The sequence below is a fragment of the Globicephala melas genome, chromosome 8, assembly GCF_963455315.2.
Source record: "Globicephala melas chromosome 8, mGloMel1.2, whole genome shotgun sequence".
Classification (NCBI taxonomy): domain Eukaryota; kingdom Metazoa; phylum Chordata; class Mammalia; order Artiodactyla; family Delphinidae; genus Globicephala; species Globicephala melas.
The window spans coordinates 102,914,613-102,931,204 of NC_083321.1; the positions used below are offsets into that span (position 1 = coordinate 102,914,613).

At 38.8% G+C, this 16,592-nt stretch overlaps 1 protein-coding gene across 8 annotated transcripts in view; it reads right to left on the minus strand.

Annotated features, from left to right (window-relative positions):
* Positions 1-16,592, minus strand: part of ARHGAP32 (Rho GTPase activating protein 32) — a 481,492-nt gene that overhangs the window by 104,200 nt on the left and 360,700 nt on the right. The gene's annotated exons all lie outside the window — the stretch shown is intronic.

Sequence of the window (16,592 nt, forward strand, 5' to 3'; positions counted from 1 at the left end):
GTGATTACTCTTTATTTTTTAGTCAATATCTAGGTTGAATGTTAACTGTCATTCATCATGCTACTTGCTTTGTTATTTTTTTACACCCTACTCACTTCACTCATTTATTTACATATCCTTCCCATCTAGGGATGTGAATCTGCAAACTCAGCTCCAGATACAGACAACCCTGAGTTCAAAAGTGCCACTAACTGGTTATATAATGTTGACCTACCTACTTAATCTCTCATCTGGAAAATGGGAATGATATAATAACACCTATTCCCGAGTTCGTTAAATGAGATAATGCATTTAAAGTGTTTACCAAGGTGCCTGGCACTCAGTAAGTACTTAATAAACATTATCTATCATTATAGTTAATGTTATAAGAAATATAAAGTTGATGAGAATATAGTCTCTATTTTTTGAAAGCAGTATCACTGGAAGTATTAAAAAAGAAAAGAAAAGAAAAAAAAAACCTCCTGGTATTAAGTAGGAGAAGTTCAGAGGATAATGATCATTCTCACACTAGCCAAAAATAAGCCAGATTAACTACAAAATGAGTTTTTTAAAAAGTGAAGAGAAACCTACACGAACTAAGTTGCAAACAGGGACAAGACTTTCCTGAGACAGAAGAGATTCGTATGGGTGTGCTCTGATACCTGGCAAAGATGCAGTAGGATAAAGAACCTGCCTTAGACACGGTAAGGAGAAACCAGCCAAACCCCAACTGACTGCATGTGTACTGGAGTGACAAACTAAAATTCCAAGGAGCACCATCAACACCTACCCAGCAACTGACTCCCACAGGTGTTCACCAAGTGGACACAGTCAGTACACCAACGGCGGGGCAGGGGGAGAGAGCAGGAGAACTGAGAGATATGAACCCATGAAGTGTGTGGAGTCTCCCCAAGCACAAGTCAGCGCAGTGGAGACGGGAGAGAAGGCAAGAAAGCTGAGAAAGATCCTCTGCGGCTCTCGGGGCATTTAACAACTGGTGACTGGAGGTGGCACAGAAAAGCTGAGAGAAACCCCACTGAGGTATCGTGGGTGCTGTAAGAGTATAAGGCAGCTACACACTAGGATCTGGGCAAGGCTAGCCGGAAGAGAGCACTTGTTGGCACAAAAAGCTGGGGAGCAAAGAGAACTAACAACCAGGTGGGTTGCTCTCCCTCAGTTCAGAAAACTAGAGGCTTAGCAGTAAAGCACAAAGAGATCTCACCAATCTTCACTTCTCCCTGCTGAAAAAAACAAACTTCCTGAACTTACACTCAAAATATTTAAAAGTAATGAGAAACTAAAGCAAAGTTGCCAAAGGCCAGGTCTATAACAGCCATAGGTCAGCTTAACTCAGGGCCCCATCAAACATGACTAACAAAATCTACCACAACAATCTAACAGAATGGAAAAAGAAGGGATAAGCCCATTCCTGAAGATAAAAATTACTGACTTTAGTCTCTACTGTCTCTTATATAACAAATTCGGCATAAAAAAATTACAAAACATACATGGAAGCCAGAAATTGTGATCCAAGGTCAAGAGAGGAAACAGGGTAAGGGACAGACACACAAATGGCCCAGATATTGAAATAATAAAAAGAATGTAAATTAATTATGGTAGAAATTCTAAAATTTAGTCTGAAAAGATAATATGTAAGAATATAAGAATACAGGGAATTCTAGCAGAGACTGATCTACAAATATATTCAAAAGAAATGCTAAAAATAAAACTATGCTGTCAGATATTAACAGCAAACTGAATACAGTAAATGAAAGAATCACTGAACTTAAAAACAGGTCAACAGAAAGTATCCAAGATGAAAAAAAAACAGAAAAAAAAGAATGACCAAAAAATAAATAACTAAATAACAGTGCAGCTGAGATCTCTGAAAGAATACCAGACAGCCAAGCAACACGTACGACTGGCGCACCAGAAGGAAATGGGAGTGGAGTGGGGCAGGGAATATTGCTGGGACAGCAGGTGAGAGCCTTCTAAAACAGGTAACAGATACCAACGAGCAAATTCAAGCAACAGTGAACCCCAAATAGGATAAATTTCAAACATCACTACTAGGGGGCTTCCCTGGTGGCACAGTGGTTGGGAGTCCACCTGCCGATGCAGGGGACACGGGTTCGTGCCCCGGTCTGGGAAGATCCCACGTGCCGCGGAGCGGCTGGGCCCGTGAGCCATGGCCGCTGAGCCTGCGCGTTTGGAGCCTGTGCTCCGCAACGGGAGAAGCCACAACAGTGAAAGGCCCGTGTACCGCAAAAAAAAAAAAAAAAAAAAAAGATGAAAAAGGATTCCAGGATAAAGAACTAAGGTATAAAGCAGAAATATTGAGCAAAGAATTCAGCAAATAAGTATTATATCTAAACAAATCTTAACGTATAACAAAAATAATGATTAATTATAAGAAATAAAGAGATGAAACTATAAATCCTGAACAACACTACCATGGAAGACAAGAAAGAGTAATCCCACTTAAAACATTCTAAGTGCTGGTATTGCTTGAGAGAAAAAGTAAAGACACTGATAAACTTCAGACTAAAAATTAGGTGTTCAAGTTAAATTTTTAATGGTAGCCACTAAAAGAACAGAAAAACCCGCTGTAACTTCTAAACAATAAAGAGGGAGGTAAAATTTTTAAATGTCAATACCTGTAACAGAATTAAGAATAGAAGAAAATCAATCTTCCTAAGTAGAACAGAAGAGGGGGGAAGGAGAGAGCAAATTTCCAAATTAAAGCAAGGAGATGGGGTGGAGGGAATTAAAAGCAAAACAGTATAGTCAAATGGTTATCAACAAAATGGTGGAGTAGGCAGCTCCAAACTCCAGTCCGTTCACAGAAACATGAGAAAACAAGCAAAAACTCTCAGAACGAACTTTCTCACTACTCTAGAAAACAGCAGAAACCCATGAACATGTTCAGGGTGAGACACATGCACGCAAAGGGCATAATAAGACCCTAAGCTTTAACCTCTAATTAAACTTTAGCTAAGACAGAGCTGTAAACAGCTTGGTTAAGTGTTGAATGAGCACCCCACCACAAAGGAAATGTGCAAAGACTGGAGAAGTGGCTTTTTGTTTGTTTTATTTTTAGCTCCCAGCATTCAAGGAATTCCCTGACAAAACCCTTCTGGAACACAAGCTAAAAGAAGAGAGCGTTCAGTGAGCACCTATGACAAGAAATACAGTCTTTGCAAAAACAGCCTGGAAAGGTCACAAACAGACAACTGCAGCCTTCACAAAAAAAGACAGCAAACCTGTATAAAGGGGTGGAATCTGATTCCCAGGGTTACACATTATAACAGTCAAATGTCCAGTATGCAACAACAAAAAAAAAATCACAAGATATGCACAAAAAACTTCACAAGAAAAAATAAATAAAACAAAAGAAAATATCCCTGAGAAGTCCGGATACAAAATCTAGTAGTTTTTTTTTTTTTTGGCTGTGCAGTGCAGCTTGTAGGATCTTAGTTCCCTGACCAGGGATGGAACCCACGCCCCCTACAGTGGAAGCAAGGAGTCCTAACCACTGGACCACCAGGGAAGTTCCAGTTTAGTAGATTTTAAACAAACTACATAAAATACACTCAGAGAGCTCAAAGAAACTACACAGAACTAAAGGAAAGCAGGAAAACAATGTATGAATAAGTGAGCATATCAATAAAAAGAAAGAAAAAAAAGGAACCAAACACAGACTTGGGGGATGACAAATCACTATCTAAAATGAAAATTTCACTAGAAGAGATCAACAGCAGATTTAGGCAGGAAGAAGAATCAGTTTACTTAAAGAAAGGGCAAATAAAAGTATACAGTCCAGGGCCCTGGTGGTCCAGTGGTTAGGACTCCACGCTCTCACTGCTGAGGGCCCAGGTTCAATCACTGGTCAGGGAACTAAGATCCTGCAAGCCACCCAGCACAACCAAAAAAAAAAAAAAAAGTGAAAGAAAGTATACACTCCAAAGAACAGAAAGAAGAAAGAATTAAGGAAAATGAAAAGTACCTAAGAGACTGTAGGACACCATAAAGAGGACCAAAACAATACATTATGGGAATCCCAGAGGAAAAAGAAAAAGTCAGACATAATGAGATTATTTGAGGAGGGATATTAGGAAGATGCAGGAATAGGAGAGCCCCAACTCTAGACCCCTTCACAAAAACAGGTAATAGCAACTGTCCATCAAAGTTTCTAAAGTTATAACAAAGGGCCACAATAAACCAGGTGAAAAGATGAGTCACAAATGGGGATAAAAATCTTTGTAATACACATTGACAGATTCCTTGAACATAATATATAGTGAAAAAAATGAGATAGGTGTATACCCACCCCAACATCTTGAAAAGTATCTGGAATTTAAGTGGGGATCACTAATTATTTGATGAATGACTGAAGAAGCAAACATTGTCTCACTGGAATACAGCACTCATTTTCAAAACTGAATTCATTCTCTTTCCCTGCATATTCTCTTCTACCTCTTGAATTCCCAAAGTAAATAAATATAACTATTCACCCAATTGACCAACCGAATCACCCTTGATTCCTCTACCACCCCCTCCTCTCCACACACCCTTTCTTTTCATATTCCCAGGGTTAAGATCTAACCTAGACCTTTGATTCCTTAATCTCTCCTGTCTTCCCAAAACTTGTCTCTCACACCCGTTCCTTTCTTCCTGTTCTCCACTGCTACTTCCCTAGTTCTGGGCCTTGCTGCATCTGGTCTACACCAGGGGTCCCCAAGCCCCGGGCCACGGACTGGTACCAGTCTGTGGCCTATTGGGAACTGGGCCGCACAGCAGGAAGTGAGCGGCAGGTGAGCGAGTGAAGCTTCATCTCTATTTACAGCCGCTCCCCATTGCTTGCATTACTGCCTGAGCTCCACCTCTTGTCAGATCAGCAGTGGCATTAGATTCTCTTAGGAGCACGAACCCTACTGTGAACTGCGCACGCGAGGGATCTAGGTTGCACGCTCCTTATGAGAATCTAATGCCTGATGATCTGAGGTGGAGCTGAAGTGGTAATGCCAGCACTGGGGAGCGGCTGCAAATACAGATTATTGTTAACAGAGAGGTTTGACTGCACAGAGACCATAATAAATCAATTGCTTGCAGACTCATATCAGAACCCTATCAGTGGGCTTCCCTGGTGGCATAGTGGTTAAGACTCTGCCTGCCAATGCAGGGGACACGGCTTCAAGCCCTGGTCTGGGAAGATCCCACGTGCTTCGGAGCAACTAAGCCTGTGCACTATAACTACTGAGCCTGTGCTCTAGAGTCCGCAAGCCACAGCTACTGAAGCCCGCGCACCTAGAGCCTATGCTCCACAACAAGAGAAGCCACTGCAATGAGAAGCCCACGCACCGCAACCAAGAGGAGCCCCCGCTCGCCACAACTAGAGAAAGCCCACGCGCAGCAACGAAGACCCAATGCAGCCAAAAATAAATAAATAAATAAATATATATGTGTGTGTGTGTACATATATATTTTATTTATTTATTTATTTATTTTTTTAAAAACCCTATCAGTGAGTGGCAAGTGACAATTAAGCTGCATCTGGTGGCAGGCTTTACAGTGGCAAGTGAGTTGCTGTACTTCAATCGTACAGCTGCATCTGGTGGCAGGCTTTAAGTCAGAATCCGACACTTGTTTTAGTCCACCCATGGCCCGCCCATTATTTTATTCACCACTTCCGTCTGCGCCTCTTTCCCCATACTGCGCAGTTTTCTCAGTCATAGTTTTGGTAAGCCCACAAGCTAACCTTAGCCAAAATGAGTAAAAAATAAACATCACTGGAGAGCTTCTTTGAAAAGGGGGGAAGACCCAATGATGAGACAGCAGAAGACTCTAAGAGTGCCAACAAAAAGAAAGCTGCTTTTAAAGGAAAATACCAAGAGTCCTACTTAAATTACGGGTTCATCACAACAGGTAATTCACATTCTCCAAGCCCAATTTGTATAATATGTGGCAACTGGCTATCCAACCAAGCCATGAAACCTTCAAAACTGCTTCACCACGTGGAGACCAAGAACCCTGCATTAAAAGACAAGCCTTTGGAGTTTTTCAAAAGAAAAAAACGTGAACACGAAGAACAGAAGCAATTATTGAAGGCCACCATTTCATCAAATGTGTCTGCCCTGAGAACATCGTTCTTAGTGGCTGACCACATTGCTAAAGCTAAGAGAAGCGCTTTACTATTGGTGAAGAGTTGATCCTGCCTGCTGTTAAGGACATGTGTTGTGAACTTTTAGGAGACACTGCAGTTCAAAAGGTGGCACGTGTTCCTCTTTCGGCTAGCACCATAACTAGACAAATTAATGAAATAGCAGAGGATACTGAGGCACAATTGTTAGAGAGGATTAATGAGTCACCGTGGTACACAATCCAGGTTGACAACTCTACCGATGTTGACAACAAGACAACAATGCTTGTTTTTGCGTGATACATTCTTCAGGAGCATGTGCATGAGGATACGTTATGTGCACTTTTGTTGCCAACCAACACCACAGCTGCAGCACTATTCAAGTCTTTGAATGATTACATATCAGGAAAACTGAATTGGTCGTTTTGTGTCGGTATATGCACAGACAGAATGGCTGCCGTGACTGGACGGCTTTCTGGTTTCACTACTCGGGTCAAAGAGGTCGCTTCTGAATGTGAGTCTACGCACTGTGTCATCCATAGAGAAATGCCGGCTAGCTGAAAAATGTCACCTGAACTTAACAACGTTTTGCAGGATGCTATTAAAATTATCAGCCACATTAAAGTACATGCCCTTAACTCACGTCTGCTCACGCAGCTCTGTGAGGAGATGGACACAGAGCACACACGTCTTCTCTTATACACAGAGTGAGATGGCTTCTAAAGGTAGATCACTAGCCAGAGTTTCTGAGCTAGGAGAGCCGCTCCACAGATTTCTTTTAGAAAAACAGTCACCACTGGCAGCACATTTCAGTGACAGAGAACGGGTCGCAAAACTTGCTTACTCGTGTGACATATTCAATCTGCTCAACGAACTCAATCTGTCACTTCAGGGGAGAACGACAACTGTGTTCAAGACGGCAGATAAAGCGGCTGCATTCAAAGCCAAACTGGAATTATGGGGGCAGCGAGTGAACAGTGGGATTTCTGACATCTCTCAAACATTAGCAGAGATTTTGAAAGAGACTGAGCCAGGGCCTTCTTTCTCCCAGCTGGTGCATGATCACCTGTCTCAGCTTTCAGAAGAGTTTGAGTGTTACTTCACAACCACAAAAGACCCCGGAACTGGGAAGGAATGGATCCACAACCCATTTGTGAATAAGCCAGGTGAACTGACTTTGTCTGTGCTAGAAGATAATCAACCGCTTGAGATCACAAATGACGGTGGCCTTAAAAGTATGTTTGAGACAACGTCAAATCTCCATACATTCTGGATTAAAGTCACGGTGGAACATCCTGAGATTACCACAAAAGCACTGAAAAGCCTGCTTCCATTTCCAACATCCTATCTTTGTGAAGCAGGGTTTTCTGCAGGGACGGCAACCAAAGCGAGATTACGGAGTAGATTGGGCATAAGCAACACACGTCGGGTGTCACTGTCTCCCATCACCCCCAGATGGGACCATCTAGTTGCAGGAAAACAAGCTCAGGGCTCCCACTGATTCTGCATAATAGTGAGCTGCATAATTATTTCATTATATATTACAATGTAATAACAACAGAAATAAGGTGCACAATAAATGTAATGCACTTGAATCATCCCAAAATACTCCCCCCCCACCCCGCCCCGGTCCGTGGAAAAACTGTCTTCCACGAAACCCGTCCCTGGTGCCAAAAAGGTTGGGGACCCCTGGTCTAGACAACTGCAGACTAGATGATTACAGTGGTCTTCTAACTGGTCTCTTTCCACTTCCTACTACACACTGATCATGGTACTTTCTTCTCAAAATCCCTCAATACTTTGTCAGTTCCTACTAAGAAATTAATTTAAAGGCAAAGTCCAAATACCTTAGATGAGCCCTGAAGGATGGCATTTCTCCAAATTATCTTCTAAACCACTATGAAAGATTAGGCTACATTCGCCTATAGAAACTTATGACATGAACATAATGATTTATTTTTACTTCCTTCAACTTAATGATATCTCAATCCTTCGCCTATAAGAAATGGAAAACAGAATTTCCAAGTCCCATACTTCTGGATTCCTTACAAATTTATTTTTGGAGTTTTTTTTCCTATACTGAATTCACTTTCTATCACCATGGAAACCAATCTGAAATTAGTGTTGTTAGGATCTTTAAAAATACAACTCTATTCAGCAAGCCTTCAAATATTCAAAAAAGTCCTTTCTCTGCATGGAGAATGGAAATCAGCGTAAAGCTGGGTAAAAATACATCACCCCACCCACATGAAAAACATTCATCAAAGCTTAATCAACAGACTGCAAATGGGGCAAAGAAGGAGTTCTCTTCTTTTTATTCACCTTTTATAATGCTATTACGGTTTCAGTTATTATGGGTTCACTATGACATACCTATGGAGTTTGTAAACAGTTTTCTTCACCCACCATAGCTTGTAGTAGAATATGTAAACATGAAAAATAATTTCTGTTGCACAATATTATGTGGTCTGCTCATCCCAACCATCAACATCCTAAGATTCAACACTGAAAATACCACTTCAAAACACCTGAGCTGAGGATGCCAACTGGAAGAACAACTCTATATTTGAGTTACATCTTAGGTGGGTAAAGTGAAATAAGTTCTAATTTCAGAACATAGGGCAAAAATCAATGAGACAAAACTGCAATTCAAATTTCTTAGGAAAAAGCTAGAGACCTACATGCATCTTAATAAACTTAACAGTCAGTTTTTCCTTCCAGAACCGGAATAGAGCACTGTTTCCTCAGGTGAGTACCAGGTGAAGGAACTGGTTTGCTCATCTTTAAACACCAGAACCACCCTCAGCTCAATGAGAGGTCCACAGCATGAAGAATACATGGGAAATGAGATTAAATGACAGAACAGCAGAATCACATCTCCCATCTTACAGATGCTCACTCCAGAATATACACTTGTCAGGAAACAATACTTCAAGAATATTTTCACACTTCTATTGGCCAGAACTTTTTGAACAAACAGCTTTAGCAGCAGGGTTAAAGGAAGACTGAATGGGAACCCAAATAATAGAGCCCTCCAGAGAGACAGAAAGTCTTTTCTCTCCCCAGAGCCATCTGTTTGTGAAAAAGAACCTTTCCTTCTTTTCCCCAGAGAGGATGTGTTTACATTCCAGAGCAGTGTTCCCTCTCTCCATCTCCAGAAAGGCAGATGGACAGAAGTGCCAGCTAGCCTATATAAACTCCACGTTTAATAATTTCAGAGTTTGTCTCTCGTGGTACAAAATCCCAGCGTACTCACAGGGTATATCTCGTTCTCACATCACCTCCTGGAGAACAAGCCCCTTGCACAGCAGCTTCAGTAGAGAACACTCAGGAAACAGGTATTACATTCATACTTTTTCTGTGCTGTATTTCAGTCAAAACCTGAGCTCTCGTATTCAGGTTAATTTAACTTAATGCTTTATACGAAATTGGATAAAAAGAAACATTAACTCACAGCTTCAGATAACGGAATGATAAAAGAAAATGTAAACCCACATAGTCACCTAATGTTCTACACACTAGATGGCGGTATCACATAAAGCACAGCAGAAAGAGACTCACGCCCCAATAGCATCAAGCTGAGTAAACTGATTATATATCTTCGCGTGTGGCAAGAGATTTTTTTCCTTCTTACTGAAAAATAGTTAGTGAATGTGAATAAATGTTTGTTTTTGGACAATGGAGATGATACAAGGAGAAGTGCAATAAAGATAATAAATATACAGAATTTAAAACTACATGTGGTTTTACTTAATAAATAATAAGAAGCCCTTTCTAGCAATTGCTTATCTTTATATTTTTCTTCAGGTTTCAATTACTGTAAATAAAATATAACACTTATACATCAAATCCTGTAGAGTCTGTTCAAAGTACTATTCAGGGAGAAAATGTCCAAACTCAAATGCACTTATTAAAAAACAATGACCAAAAACAAATAAAATATCAATAGTACCTACACAATTTTATTTATCTAAGGAAAAAAGTATGCTTAGGAATTAATAGTTAATTAATAATAGGGAGGGAGAAATGAAAGGCGGGAGGGAGAAGACAAAGAGTCTCACGTTGATGAATAAAATCCCAAGCTGGTTTCTTGATGAGACCAAGTGTTAAGAATATCTTGTACACAACAATTTATACCCACAAATTTGAAAGCCTACATTAAACGGACAATTTTCTCAGAAAAGATAAAAACTGACCTAAGGAGACATTGACTAGACCTAAAAAGAATCTGACTAGACCAATAATCAAATTATAAGTTGATATGGTAATTAAAGATTAAGCCCTCAAATGGGACCAAACAGGAAAACTGTACTAAACTTTCAAAGAACAGGTAATTCCCATTTCCACAAACTATTCCAAGACATTTACTTTTTAAAGGGTATGGGGCAGTGAAGTTCCCTAACAGGCTAGTGGACAAGTATAGTACACAGACCAACAGCACTAATGAACATAGACACAAAAATCATAAAATCCTGATAAGAGTGAAAAAGGGAATTTATTTTTTAAATATTTAGCCCAGAAGTAGAGTATGTCCTAGGAATACAAAGATGTTTCAACAATCTATTTCTGTGACCAGAGTAATGATCTGTACTAATTTTTAAAGACAGTTTATTCATGCTCTATATAAAAGTGGACTAAGAACTAAGAACATGACATGGTACAGCCTCTCCTGCTGCGTCATTACATCCTTTTACCTCTTCTTCACCTTGTCACATCCCCAGTTCATTTAAGTCAGAGCTCACAGTTCATCTTAGCTAGAAGGATCATTAGCTGTCATTTGGTTATTCTAGTGTATCCAGTATGAAGATAAGGAAAACAAGACCAAGATTAACTGACAATCTCCCTCAAGGTCAAGACTGCGTGGCACAATGAGAGCATCCTGCCAGCTGGCCACACCCACTCCACCCCACACCAGTATCCTTTCTCCTCAACAAGACAATGCCATATTACGTCACGTGTTACAACTGAAAATAGTGAACTGATACTTGAACAGGAAAATCAGAGATAGGCTAAGGTCTGCTATAACTGAGCTGAAGTAGGATTTGAACACAGATGTGCAGTCAAGAGCATACGTGTTGCCAATTCACTGGGAAAAGTATACACAGGCTTGGTAATTATTTTATCAGGCACAAATTAAATTACAAACAGGAATGCTGGAGGATGCTCAGTGTTTACAACAGCATCAAAAGGAATAAAATACTTAGGAATAAATTTAACCAAAAAACTGAAACACTTGTATGCAGAAAACTACAAAATATTGTTGAAAAAAATTAAAGAATAAGGGCAGACACCCCATGTTCAAGGACTGGAAGACAATATTATTAAGATGGCTATATTCTGCAAATTGAACTACAGAATCAACATAATTCCTATAAAAATTTCAACTGCTCCTTTTTTTAAAAAAAAAACAAAAATGGACAAGCTGATCCTAAAATTCACATGGAAATCCAGGGGACTTCAGAATAGACAAAACAATCTTGAAAAAGAAGAACAAAGTTGGCAGACACACAATTCTCAGTTTCAAAACACATTACAAAGTTACAGTGATAATAACAGTGTGGTACTGGCATAGAATATATATAGTCGAAAGGAATAGAGGTGAGAGTACAGAAATAAACTCATACATCTATCGTCAATAGATTTTCAACAGGAGTGCCAGGACCAACGGAGAAAGAACAGTCTTTCCAAAAGTGGTGCTCAAAAAACTGGATATTCGCATCCAAAAGAATGAAACTGGACCCCCTACATCACACTATATACAAAAATTAACTCAAAATGGACCAAAGACATAAATATAAGTGATAAAACCATAAAACTCTTAAAAGGAACCACAGGAATAAATCTTCATATCAATCTTCATATTGGGTTAGGCAATGATTTCTCAGATATAACAACAAAAGCATACGCAACCAAAGAAAAAAACAGATAAATCAGATTTTACCAAAATTACAAATTTCTATGCTTCAAAGGATACTATAAAGAAAGTTAAAAGACAACCCACAGGATGTGAGAAAATATTTGCAAATTATGTATCTGATAAGGGTCTAGTATTCCAAATAATATAAAGAATTCTTACAACTCAACAACAAAAAACAAATAACCCAATTAAAATGTGGACTTGATAGACATTTCTTCAAAAAAGTATGTAAATGGCCAACAGCACATCTGTCCAGTCACACCCACTAGGGTGCTATATTCAACAAGACATAGAAAACCAAGAGAATCAAAAACATGTGTTCACACAAAAAATCATACATGATTGTTTACAGTGGCCAAAAAGCAGAAACAATTCAAATGACAACAAACAAGAATGGTTAACAATATGTGGTAGGTCCACACAACAGAATAACATAAAGCCATAAAAAGGAATGAAGTACTGATAAATGCCACAACATGGATGAACCTTCAAAATACTAGGCCAAGTAAAAGAAGCCAGCACAAAAGACAACATAGTGTATTATTATATTTATATGAAATGTCAAGAATAGGCAAATCTACAGAGACAGAAAGCAAATAAACTTAGCAACAACTGTCAACATTTTAAATGTACATACCCTCTGACCCAGCAAATCCTCTTACAGGATTTTATTTAATGGATATATTCATATCAATAAAACCTGGAATATCCATCGATAGGGAACTGATTAAACTATGGTATAATAATAAAATGAAATATTACGTGGCTGTGAAAAAGAATGAGGTGAATCCAAATTACTGAAATTTAAGAAAATACAAAATATACTTTCAAGTAAAAAAGCAGTTTTCAGGACAGTATGTATAGAATTCCATCTAGCTATATTTTTTAAAGGTTATAGATAGCTAGGTAGATAGTTATAGCTATAGCTCTATCTAGAGATACTGCTATTTATTTTATAAATATATAGAAAAATTCTAGACAGACACATAATAAATAGTTAATAAAAGAAATAGGGCATAAAGGGAATTTTAACTTGCATTTATAGTTTTCATCATCCATTCTATTTGATGCTTTACTGTAAATAAATAAATAAATGCACACTCATAAGGAAAATATATTCTTATCCTATAAGAGCAAATTTAAATGGTGAAAAAACCCAAAATATTAAAAAAGCATTTTTAAAGCAGATTTTATCTCTTCTTCAAATTCATTCATGCAACAAATATTCATTGAGTGATTTTTTATGTGTCAGGCACTGTTATAGATAAATGCTGAGGTGGAAAAAAAATAATAAAATATTTAGCATGCCAAATAGTGGTAAATGTTATGGAGAAAAATTAATTACAGAAGAGAGATGAAAACTGCTGGTGCCCAGGAATTGCCATCTTATGTACAGAAAGTACACTTGCTCTGAGAAGACAACATTTGATCAAGTATTTAAAAAAGGGAAGGTAGCAAGTTATGTGAATATCCAGGGAGAAGAACTTTCCAAGTAGAGGAAACAGAGAGTCCAGTGGTCCTGAGGAGGGAGCCTGTACACCGGAGGGAGAGCAGAGGCAACGGTGGCCAGAACTCTAAGTCTTAGGGGAGGAGAAGTAAGAGATGAGGTCAAAGAGGTTAGAGGTAGAGCTTGTAATCCACACAGGGAATTTCAAAGAATTTGACTTTTACTCTGAAAAACAGGAGAAATAATTGGAGGGGTCCGAAAAAGTGACATGATCTGCCTTAACATTTGAAAAGAATCATTCTTGCTGTTATGCCAACTATATAAGACTAATGAAATAATCCCCCTGAAAGGACAACAGCTAACTTAAGATGACAGCTGAGACAGGCAGGGTGGCCAGATCCTGGATATATTTTAAAGACAGAGCCAAGAGTTTTGCTGATGGACTGGATGTGAGGAGTAACAAAAGGAAAGAAATCCAAGATGACTCCAAGGTTTGGCTGGTCAGGAACTGGAAAGATAGAGTTGCTATTCATCACGTTGGGGAACACAGCAGGAGGAGCAGGTTTGAGAGGGGACTGTACTAAGTATGCTAAATTTAAAAGGCTATTAGTCATCCAAGTGAAGATGCAGAGAAGTCCGCTAGAGACACAATGCCACAATTCAAAGAAACCATTAAAATTTCCTTTGTATGTTATATGGTAATGATACTACTAACCCAAATTAACGCTTACATCTAAATTATTTTATAAGCAATTGTGTCTCTCAGTCTAAATAAAATTGAGAATCAGAATTTATAACATATAGGATTAAGAATAATTACTTTCATTTTATAACTGAAAGCCTTAAAGTTAAATATAATACTGTCAAATTTTTAAAATTTAGTGGACAGTGACATTTTCTAGGATACAATGGCCTACTGGAACTATAAATTCTCAGTATCTGAGGAAGAGAAAGAGATACAAATATGAGCACAAGAAATCCGTAAGTCTAAGAGAAATTCCTCAGATCAGAGTGAAAAAAAAAAAGAAGGTATGCAACTGCAGAATGTCCCACAACTGGGACATATTAATAGGCAAAACTGAGTCAGTCAACTGACAATATGAATACCTATGAGGATATAACAGAGCTACTGAGCTTAAGGTTGATGACGTCTTCCAAACACATTTTACTAAGTTTTCCTACTTATTTTCTCCACAGCACATACTGTCAATCCTATATTAAAAACAAGTAAAGATTCTGAGAAGGAGGATTCTGGGAAGATGGTGGAATAGGAAGCATCAGGAATCTCCCACCTAGACAGTAATTGCACTGGCAGAATCTGATGCAATTATTCTGTAACTCTGGAGTCTATTGAAGGCTTGGGACTTCCAGGTGAAGGCTTGGAGGATACACTGCAGAGAATTTTGGTCCATCTCAGCTCTTAGCACAGTAGCAGCTCCCCATCCCCAGCACCTCGGCACATGCCGCATACACTCAAGGAGCAGGCTGCATGCAGCTTGCGACAGCCAGGGTGGGCAAAAAGGAGGCTGCCCCATAAATACAAGGACCTGGGCTCTGATGGCTGCTCCTGATAGCAGAGGTGCACAAAGGCAGACAGTCATGTTGTTACACCCCCCATATTGTTGCAAGCCCCTCCCCCACTAGCTGAAGCAACTTCCCAAGAATTTAAAGGCCCAGTGCCCTTTCCCCTCCTTAATTTTTCTTCTTCCCCTTTGGGGAGCCAGACATTATAGACTAGGACATTCCAAACCAACTGCATACATGGGGAAGATGCCCAGGGACACGTGCAGGCTCAGGAAATACCTGAGGAGACCTTAAGTTCACACCTCAGGCTAGTCCTTGGCACAGAGTGAGGCTACAACAATTAAAAATAAAATAAAATAAACAAAAACAAAAAACAGCAAACGTCAGGGAAGGGGCAAAAATCAGATTTCCAAAGTTAGTTACTACTACCACATTCAAATGTCTGAATCAACAAAAAGCCATAAGGTACACAAAGAAATAGAAAACTATAGCCCATCCAAAGGAAAAGAATAAATCAACAGAAACAACCATAAAAAAAAAAGTGATCGTAGATCTACTAGGAAAAGACTTTAAGATAACTTTTTTAAGATGCCCTCCAAAACTAAAGAACAATGTAGAAAAAGTAAAGAAAATGACATACGAACAAAATTGAAATATCAACAAAAAGACAAGTTTCTAAAAAGAAATTCTGCATCTGAAAGTACAATAACAACAATGAATATTTCACAAGAGGGACTTAAGGGCAAATTTGAGTAATCAGAAGAAAGAATCAGTGAATGTGAAAATATGACAATGGAAATTACAGAGTCTGAGGAACAGGAAAAAAAAAAAGAATGAAGAAAAGTGAACAGAGCCTACAGGACCTCTGGGGCACCATGCCATACACACTGTAGGAATCTCAGAACGAAACAGAGAGACAAAGGACAGAGAGAATATTAGAAGAAATACTTCCTGAAAACTTCCAAAATTTGATTGAAGATATGAATATAAAGAGCCAAGAAGCTCAACAAACTCCAAGTAAGATGAACTTCAAGAAACCCACACAAGACACATTATAATCAAACTTTCAAAATCCAAATACAATGAAAGAATCTTAAAAGTAGCAAAGGGAGAAGCAACTAGTCACATACAAGGGATCTTCAATGAGATTATCAGATTTCTTATCAGAAACTTTGGAGGCCAGAAGGCAGTGGGGCAACAAATTCAGACTGCTAAAAGAACAAAATTGTCAACCAAGAATACACATCCAGCAAACCACCCTTCAAAAGTGAGAGATAAAATAAGGCATTCCCAAATAAGCAAAAGCTGAGGAAGTTCATTAACATTAGGCTTATTCCGCAAGAGAGGCTCAAGGGAGTCCTCCAAGTTGAAATAAAATGATGCTTGATAATAACTAGAAAACATACAAACAAATAAAGACCTCAGTAAAGGTAAATACATGGGCAACCATAAAAGCTGGGATTGTGTAACAACGCTTCGTAACCAGTTTTTGTTTTCTACATGACTTAAGAAACTAATACTTTTTTTAAATTGTAAGTCTAAAAGCGAGTATTGGAAATTTAGTTTGTAACCCCACATTTTGTTTT